The sequence below is a fragment of the Uloborus diversus genome, chromosome 7 (genome assembly GCF_026930045.1).
Source record: "Uloborus diversus isolate 005 chromosome 7, Udiv.v.3.1, whole genome shotgun sequence".
In the NCBI taxonomy this organism is placed as follows: Eukaryota; Metazoa; Arthropoda; class Arachnida; order Araneae; family Uloboridae; genus Uloborus; species Uloborus diversus.
The window spans coordinates 151,919,222-151,929,738 of NC_072737.1; positions in this window are offsets into that span (position 1 = coordinate 151,919,222).

The following is a 10,517-nucleotide window of genomic DNA, read 5'->3' on the forward strand; positions in this document are numbered from 1 at the left end:
GGGAATTTTTTTAATTTATTTATTTGAATTCATTTATTGATTTATTTTTAATTTAAATGATTAATTAAAATTTTTTTATTCTGCTTACATTTTATTTCATTTATTTATTTAGTTTGAGTGTGTGTATGTGGTATGTCATTGGCGTAGCACACAACTTTTCTAATAAAATAATAATTATTATTATTAAAAATGAAAAAATAAAGAAGTAAATAAAAAAATTAATAAAATAAAAAAGAAAGCTATAAAATAAAAAAGAGTCGATGGGGAAAGAGGGTCGAGAAAAATGGGGAGGGGGGAACTTGCGCCATTGAACTTGGGGGATGGGCACCCCTGTGATTTTATAGGGGAGCCCTATGGTTTTCAGAACTAATTTTCACACGTAATTAAAATGGGAAAATTCATTTTTAAAAACTGAAAAGAGCGGGACTTAAACTTTCGTTTTTCAATCAAGCTTAAAATTTGTTATGGAAACTTAATTCCAGAATTAGTATAGTATAGTACGTGTAGGGGGAAACGGTCTTCATATTTGGATTAAGGGGGTTATATTACATAAGGATCAGCAAAAACTAATCAGAAGCAGTTTGAAAGTATTTTTTTTTGCTACGCAGTAAATCAGTTGTTTTTCTTAAAAATGAAACTTTTTCAAATTTTTAGCATTGCTAATTTGTATTTAAAAGTTCGAATATTACCTTTTAAGTAAATACATATATTAAGCAACAGTTAATAAATATAGTAAAAGTTTAATACAAATAGGGCTGCGCCTGGCTTCGGTTCGTGGAGATTTAAAAGCGTTACAATTAGAACATAATAAAAATCGCTCTTTGCTTCCCGTAAAAAATAGAGTTTCAGTAATAAACTCGTTAAATTTGGAAAAATATTAAAAATTCCCTCCAATCAGGAGACAAAAAGAAATTGATGAAGATGCGTAAACAAAATTATTTTTAAAAAAAGCTTCAAAGAGTGCTCTTTTCTTTTTGTTCAACTCCAAACTAACTTGTGCCAAATTTCACGGCTTAAGGGATTTCTGAACATTAGCAAAATAACACGCATGTACGTTTGAAAAGTCGCTTTCAAGTTGTGGTTTCTATTAATATCACTGTGCGGTATTAAAAAAAAAAAAAAATGCTTCTGACATTTCGTTGGCTGAATCTTTTTTAAAATGACCCCCTGAATCCGAATATGACCTCCGTTTTCCCCATATACGTAACAATTTTTTTAAATGTCCCCCAAGTTTTTTTTTTTTTTTTTTTCAATTTTCCTTAGTTTTAGAGTATTTTTTTTTCTTTTTGGAGGTTAAAGGAGCTTTATATTAACTGCTAACTTAGTTTTGGCGGGCAAGAGAGGTTCTAAGTTCAAGATCATGGACACCAACAGCAAAAGGGGGGACTTGGGGGTATGCCCCCCCCCCCTACAATATTAGAAAAATCACGGAAAGCGATCTTTTTATCAATGAAAAAAAAAGAAATAGGGAAATCGTATACTTCAGTCGAATGTATAGGGGGCTGTATATTCATTACAAGAAACTATTTACAGGTTACGTTGCTACAATAATTACTATTTACAGAATTTGTAACAATATAGATTTTCCCAAATGTGTTTTTGGTGGGCATGCCCGCAACTTCCTTAATACTTCATCAAACTTCAAAAAAGAAAGCTTTTGTACCGCTATTTTTTATGATTCTTGCACCGCTAGCAGCGCAAAAAAAAGGGTCAAACTTTGCGGTTATTTAAAATAATCAAATACATAAAACCCCAAGTTTTTAAATTCCTTCTGTCGACCACAAATGCTTCGCATGGGTCAGCTGGTTTGTTTTACAGTCGACTCCCGCTACAACGCGATTCGACTTACGCGAAATGGCTATAACGCGATTTTTTCCCCCGGTAAAGAATTTCATTCCTAACGCGAATTCTTCACCCGCAACATGAAAATTTTCCGAAGGGAATCGCGGTTTTTTCGTGAATGGACCTTCATCCCTTTGGCATCGCTGACAGCGGAAGTTCCCACACCGTACTAGTCTGAACATCGCTTATACAAATAACTACTCCTCATTTTCCATTTATTTTTTTCGTTATATATGGGAAAGTTGATGAAATATAATGACACCTAAGAGCGATGTTTAATTTAAAGTTTGTGTAGATATAAGAAGAAAGAGAAAGTTTCAACAACTATAGTGCATTTGTTTTTCTTACTACATAATGTACGTACGGTAGTGGTTTACTTTACGTCTTCCTTTCCCATTTATCATTGATTTTGTGCATCGTAGCATTTTTTTTATGTTAAATAAGACGTTTTTTTTTTAAAATACAATAAATAAAAATTCAATTTTATATTTAAGAAACAGTAATGTATAGTTAAGAAATGGTTTTTTACAGTTTGAAGTGGTGTTTACAAGTGTCTTTAATCGTATGGGTATGTTTATAAAAGTTTTTACACATACCCTTTTCCACAACGCGAAATTTCAACTTACGCGAAGGGTCTTGGAACGCATCGCTCGCGTAAGTCGGGACTGGACTGTATTAATGTTCTTTTCGTACGAATGAAAAAAATACGAAATGATAGGTTGGAATGTATTCGAAATCCTAGTTTTTAGTAGGATAGGATAATCAACTATAAAGCACAGAAATTTAAAAAGAACTTTGCAGAAAATATTAAAACAATGTTTCACAAATCTGATTTTTGCAATGGGGTTGTTTCCTTCAGTCAAAAGTAGCACTTTTTGTCACTGAAATTGATAGAAAGAGCGAAAAAACTAACATGGACCCAGAAAATACTTTCATTTTCCCAACAGTAAATTAAGTTTTTTAAAACTGTCCGATTTCTTTGAAAACAAGGCGTGGTCTTGATGACGTCACAAATGATGCTCTTTGGCGCATCTTTCTATCGACGTTTCCACGTTATGATAATCAAGCAGCGAATTAAAATTGCGCTGTACGCTTGCTACCAACCATATCGTTGCCAGTACTCGTGAGTAAAGGTGCGAATTAAATATTTTGGTCCGTGAAAATGGCAACACTGAATGGCATTTCATCATTTGTGATGTCATCACGACAAGAAAGCGTAAACAATGAAAAGCGCACCGATTTAAAGTAATTTTTTTAAAAATATTAAACTTAAAGAAATTATTTAAAAAATGGTCAGATCCCATGTTTTTAAGCATGCTCTTTCAGAAAAAAATACTTTTAAAATTTTGGAAACGACCCCTTTGATTTCAAAAACTTGATCCAAAACTTTTTTTTTTTAAATAGCTTTTTCAATTTATTATTTCCTTTTGTCGTATGAAACCTTGCAATATCAGGAGGATTCCATGCTAATAAGGTATCATTTTCTCAAATCACAAATGAATCATGTTGATTTATCACGAATGTATTTAAACTTTTAGGTTGAAATTTAATACTGATTCTTCCTGTCATGATAAATGGGGTTTGCTTTGACACAACAGAAAGAATTTCAAAAATGTCATTATTTAAAACAATTGATACTCAATATTTGATAGTGCGACTAAATGCTCCGCGTAAAGTAATTTGAGTTCATATTCCCTTTTCGCTCTATTTTATTTGAAAGTAAGTTTCAAATTACGATTAAGACAAACGATATTTAAGAAAAAAAGAATGCACGTTTTTTTTTTCAAAGATTTCGGAATATTTTAAAGGTAAGTCCAGCAGAGAAAACAAAATTGAAAAATAGTTAAAGTTTATAATTATGAACAAAAGTTGTTTTTGAAACGTAACTAACCAGAATTCGCAACTCCAACGAACTATAGTGGGCACTGCAGTCACTGTCTAATGGCGGACGAAAAAACTAAAACAAACGCACGTGGTAACGAAGAAAATGCTAATAAGCCTAGTAAATTTAGTTCGTATGCATGATTTTTTCGCTTTATTCTTTTTAAATTAATTTTCAAAGTCTTGTTGATATTCTGGCCCACGTAGAACGAAATGAAAGTTCAAGAAGCATTACTAAACGTCAAACATTAATGCAAACTACATAGTTCGTAGTTCTAAGCAGCCATTTCCAAGATGTTGAATTCGATATTTATCAATTCTTGCTAAAACTTAATAATAACTGTGGCCTGACAAGAATAACAATTAATGCTAGAAAATTTAATATGACATTACAAATTATTATCAAAAGAAGATGATACTTCTTTGCCTTGCTTGGCTACCGCATATTATTTTGCATTTGTAGCTGAGTTATTTCTCTCAAATTCCCGAATCGGTTAATTTAAAATTTTTTTGTTTCGATGTTTCTAATTTCTGAGTTACGATTTAATTATGTCATGTTATGCAAATCATCAACAAAATTCTCACGGATATATGGTAGTAGTTTTTTTTCAGTTGATTGACCATTATTTCTTTTTACTTATCGAATTCTGTAATCTTATTACCATTTTATTCCACTCATGATAAAAATTAAAAATGGTTTAACTAAAAACGCGAAATCTCGCCAAGGTTACTTTGCTCGCACAATACTAAAACTATAACCCTAAACAAATTTGGTGAAACCTTTCAGCTGAGAATAAAAGGAATGAAGTAAATTCTTTCTCGGTTAAAAATTTTTCATTTTGTTCTACGATAATATATTCAAGAAAATATTTTGCATACCGTCCATTCCAACTGAATGCTGCTGTAAAATATGGTTAGTTAAATTAATTTAAGATTTAAAAAAAACCCATATTCTTACAAATTCATACAAAGCAATAAAATGTTTTACCTTGTATAACGTTATCCAAGTTTGTTAATCCAGAGTTTTCGCTTTAACCATTTTTCAATGAACTCACATTTTAGAAGGAATTAAGGAAAGCTAACATTATTCTGAGAAGCTCGAGAATACTACTGAGGGACGAAACAATTTCTGTGTCTGAAAGCTACAGAAATCGAACTAAGACACATCGATTGCGTTAATAAATACTCAGAACAAACTGACTGCGTTTACGTCAACAGACACACATGGGACGCAACGTGGCAATGTTTTAGTTTTCCCGGCAGTTTTATAAATCACCGCAAGGTAGCGTATTCGAGCGCTGGAGTTGCGAATTCATTTATCTTTTTAAAAATTTGGCAACTGAAAAAAAAATTGAACAATTGAAATCGAAATAGAAATCAAAGCCTAAGTTGAACTGCCCACTGCTGTTCTTTCAGATGAAATAACTATTCTGTCCTGATATATTTATATTACTGTCGTATAAGAAGAAATAGTATTGCTTAAAATGATTTTTCATATTCTTTTGGTTTTTGTTTCTGCTTCCCTGACACTTCAAAATGTTATGGGAAATGAATTTACTTTCGAACTCGACGATACTGAATGTTTTTATGAAAATATCAAACATGGCGTCAACTGCGTTTTCGAATATCATGTAGTCACAGGCAGGTTCGTAGATATGGATATAATTCTAAAATCAGAAGATGGACATCTGCTCTTTTACTCGCAGAACAAGGAAAACGGAGAGTTTTAAATGGACTACAAGTGTCAATGGAACATATAGTGTTTGTTTCTATACTCATTATTTGCAAAGAGTTTATTTTGCGTTGCGTACTAAAGATGAAGAAATTCGACCTTCGGATATTTTGACGAATATGGATTTAAGAATGTCTCTTCTTCATTCAAATTTGGATTACATCAGCGATTACCAGATGCATCATAAACTGCGGGAGGCTCACGGAAGAATTGAAGCAGAAGAACTGAATTTTAGCGTGCTGAAATGGTCCATTAGTGAATCGATTTTAATAGTTTTAACAACTACTTTTCAAACGTGGATGCTAAGAAAGTTCTTTTCCGGAAACACATAAGGTGAAATTATTCCTCATGATTAAAATCTTGTTTGAGCTAACCTTATCTACAACCTTATTCAAGTTTTAATTTCATATATATATTTTTTTTATTCTGCGGGAATATTTTATCAAGCATTACCATGCTTGAAATAAATAAATACATTTGTGCTGAAAAGCAAAACTAAAAAAACAACATTGTAAACAAAATTACAAAAAATTATATAAATGTATTTATTCGCAAATTATGTGATTTTTCTTACATTGTTGTAAATAATGTAAACAACCAGATCTTACAAAACTTCGCTTTCCATGTAAAAATATTGAATTTCTTTCAAATAAAACATTTAAACAATCTCGAAAAAAAAAACATTACATTATTAATCGACTAAACAACATTTCAAAAAAATTTACACTAAAGTGCCTAACATTGGACATAAAGCTAAGTAGTCTCTAATAAGTGATCGGAAACTTCAAAATATAAAGTGACTCGGTTAGATGTCCCATAATAATAAATTGTATCTTTGCTAAAGGACGAAATGGGCATAAAAACAGTTCTATTTTAGGGCAATGAAAGTGATGTTTTTTATTTCATGATATTTCACAAATGAAAAGTAAAATGTTCTCTGGGAGAGGAGAGCAGGAACTAGCACATAAATATTTTACAAGTCCTCAAACATGTGTAACTAATAGATGAAAATGAAAATTGGCAGACCGGAAACTAATGAACTTATAATTAAGTGCAAAATCGGCAGTCGCAGCAGGATGTCTAAATGAAAAAGTGGCAATTAAAAAATTATTTTTCAGTCACCATCGCAAAAAATTAATTAATGACTGAAAAGGGTACAAAAGGTATTAAGTAATTGGTAAAGTATTCTCCGCCAAATTCAAGATGTAGACTTTATTAACACTCCAAGAAAGCAAAAAAAAAGTAGGGTAGACCGGGGTACGTTTACGCATGGGGCTAAGGTCAGAAATTTTTTTCGGGGGGGGGGGGGGACCCGTATTCGCACATTGCCCTAACACACACACATATATACATATAGACAAACATACACGCATAAAAATATTTAATACAGAAGATGTTTTTTTGTCTCGGTGTTTTTTTCCCGTCTTTGACTTGTCATTTTTATTTTTATTGAGCAATCACGATTGCTTATTGTTCTCATTTGACAGTCCTTGACGTTGTGGTTCCTTTTTCAGCTTGGACCAGCAGCACCACCGCCCACCGGTGGCGGCACGGCTGCTCTGGTCCTGAGCACTGTTCCCCGAAATCCACTCCTGCTGGGTGGTGGCGTCCTACACACGCATGCTCATACACCCTCGCCTACACGCACGCGCCGTTACACACATACACAGGCCTACGTGCACACACTTAAGCCTGCACACACACACAGGGCCGGATTTAGGGGAGGGCAGGCGGGGCTACTGCGGCGGGGCCTCCACAACAAAGGGGCCCCCGCAGTAAAATTTTAACAAAATATCCTAACTTTCACGGGTCGAAAATATCAGATATAATACATATATATCAAAAAATTCAGATATATATCAATGTATCGGATATTTTCGAAAATATGATGATTTTTTCAAACCCTGATTAGGGACCTCCACACTTCCAAATCCGACCCTGCATACACAACTATACACACATAACCACCCAGGAGGAGGGACATGCTTGGGGGGGGGAGCCATTTCTAGAAACAATAACTCTAATGAGTAGGGTCTTGTCGCAATTCGTGATTGCGAAAAACATAATTTGAACTCAAAGTTTCAAAATTCAAATTAGAGTTGATTGGAGGAAGAGGGTCACAGGTTCTTTTATTTCATTTTATTTTTTTATTCACCTTGTCGTGGTAAGCATAACAGGACAGCAAGAGAGTGTCCCTTTAATTCGGATATAGAACATCCACAATTTCAGGGAGTCCGGGGGTTTATCCCCCGGGAAATTTTTTGAAAAATAGATATAAAAATCTGTATTTTGAGACCTTATATGGGGTAATTGAGACAACAAAAATATGAAGAAAAATAAGCAAACAAAGTCTTTTAAAAGTTATGCATTCTTTTGCAAATCAAGATCAATCAAAATAAAAATAGCTTGCTTGACAAATCGTTGACATTAATCGACAGAGAGTTGAAACGAGAGAGGAGGTAAGAGAAGCACATCGTCATTTGCTCATATCAGCTTTTGATGTAGTTAGTTTTTGATCACTTCCCAAACGTCCCCCCACCCCCCTTCTCATCAAATGCCCCGCAGTATAAAAAGTGTGCAAAATTAATTGTTCGAAAGAAATGGTGCAGAAATCCAGAGAACGAAAGAATAATATTTTGGCCATTTGGACAATTAATACTTTATTTTCTTGATAAGAGACAAAATTAAAGAACTTTTCAAGGAATTCAAAAAAACTTAAATAATTTTCAAAGACTCTAGAACAGTTGAAATTATTTAAAGCACTTTATTTGCACTTTTCAGAAGTTGATTGCACAGTCTTCAAAATGATTAAAACTTTGTACGATACTTAAACGTATATAACAAAATATTTCTGAAAACAAACATTTTTTTTCAATCACAAGTATAGTGCTGAAAATGAAATAGAGTAAGTGTTATTTTTCTTCTCATGCTTTAGAAATTAACAGAATGCAGTAGAAGTAAGATCGAAACAAGAAATAAAAAAATAACTTCCAAAATACTGAATTCGGTAAAAAACGCGAGAATCATAATTTTTGCATTTTTTACTTAGGATGTATCAAGGAGCTGAATTTGGCACATCTTGTTAACCAGATACTATCCTAATCGGAAACTAGGGGCCCGGCCCTTGGGGAATCCCCGGCTCGAAATCGGTGCAGTGTAAGTTTTATAAGGGTTTTAGGGGGAGAAGGACAGAGGCGTGCACTGGGGGGGGGGGGGGGGAGAAGGGATACCTGTTTGCCCGGGCCCGAGCCTGAAGTGCCCAATATTTTTAAAACTATGGGTGAAAATAGGGGTAAACAATATGGAGGGGGCTCGAAAAAGTCATTTTAGCGGGCCCCAAAATTTCTGTGAGCGGCCCTGGAGGAGGGCAAGTCTACCAAACTAACAAGGGGGCCAGCCTTGCCCCTGAATTGAATTGGGAAAGAGAGCAGGAAGTCCTGATTAAGGGTCTAAATTTCAAGTATGCTTTGCAGCTAATGAGAACTAGAATTGCTTTTTCTGTATTTCTTCAAATTTTCACTCGTTTAATAGTTGGGTCATTCCATGCGAAATCAGCAAAATTCGCAAAAAAGTGGTGACCGCATGGTAACAGATTTTTATGAAATTTGGTATACTGGTTCCTTTTATGCCTGTATAAAAATATCTAAAATATTTTTGCTTAAAATTTTTTATTTAAATAGTTACATGCGATTGAAAGTTGGTCAAATTGAACAGCATTCTCATAAATGCTAAATGTTGTACTTTTGATGGCTTGTATCTTGTTAACTATTTAATGAAAACATAAAAGTTATATGTTTTTGCAATTTATGGAGTAGGGTAAATTTTCAAAGTTAATATAGTTAACTTTTAACCGAGTCTCAAAAACTGAAAATATTTCAATTTTCTCATAATTAAGCATTTTATTTTTTAATCTCAATCTTTAAGGAATGCATTAGCTTTGATGAAATTAATACCCAATACTGTGTTAAGTATCATAAAAGAAATACCTTACTTTTGAAGTTGTATTTTGATTCATTTGTCTTCAAAATCAGTTTTAAACTTAGTGACATTTTGTAAAATGATGATTTTCCCCTTCACGTACACACAAAAATTCAAATGAGGGAAAATTCAGACAACTTTTTAATTTTTCAAGAATATAGAGCTGTGTTTCTACTATTTGCTTGAAGAAACTCGAAATTGGTTTTTGATTTCCAAACGTAAAATAAAATTCAGAAAAATAGCATTTTCTTTCTGTTTTATGGGTCAATCCATACAAGTTCGACGGATGGTTGCGCTCGACCATTTTTAAATTTTTTGAAATTCATATCCATAAAAGCTGCATATGAAAGATGTTTAAAACCTCTTTTATTTTTTCTCTCAAATTTGATTTTTTGGAGGTCATCAAAAGTGATTTTCGTAGTCAAAAATGGGACTTTTAGACCTTTGCATTTTGGCCAAAATCTATTTGAATTACATTTATGACAGTTATTTTAACGCTTTGATTTTAAAGTGCATAAGTTGATAGTCTTACATGCTGAGTTACGTAGCTGTACGTTAATAATTGAAATAATGGCAACAGGTTAGTTCAAGACCAAATGTAAAAATTTTACTCATTTCAAAGGGGAATAACTCACGTAGGGGACGGAAACACAAGATGAAATACGGCAAAAACTAATCACTGGAACCATGCTAAATAGAGTATGTAACTGTTGCTGTGTGTTTGTGTACCCTTTATAGGTTACAGCCCCTCAAAATTCGGAAAAATGACAAAAATGACATTTTTAGACCCCTATAAACCAAAAGAGGATTGAATTAAAAATAAAATTTCCTGGCCAATTGAATATTCCATTCAAGTACTATACATGTTATACATATTGTTTTTTTTATTTGGTTTGTAAAAAAGATACAGGTCTTTGAAATTAAGCAATTTCGCTAGTCAATTCACACACTAAAACAGAAATAAAAAGTGTAAAAACTTCATGACACCTTCTTAAATTACGTATATTGTGCCCTATATAATACATTTTACTGAAAAAACATATTGTAATTTTCAAAATAATTATTTTAATTTGATAACTTAGAA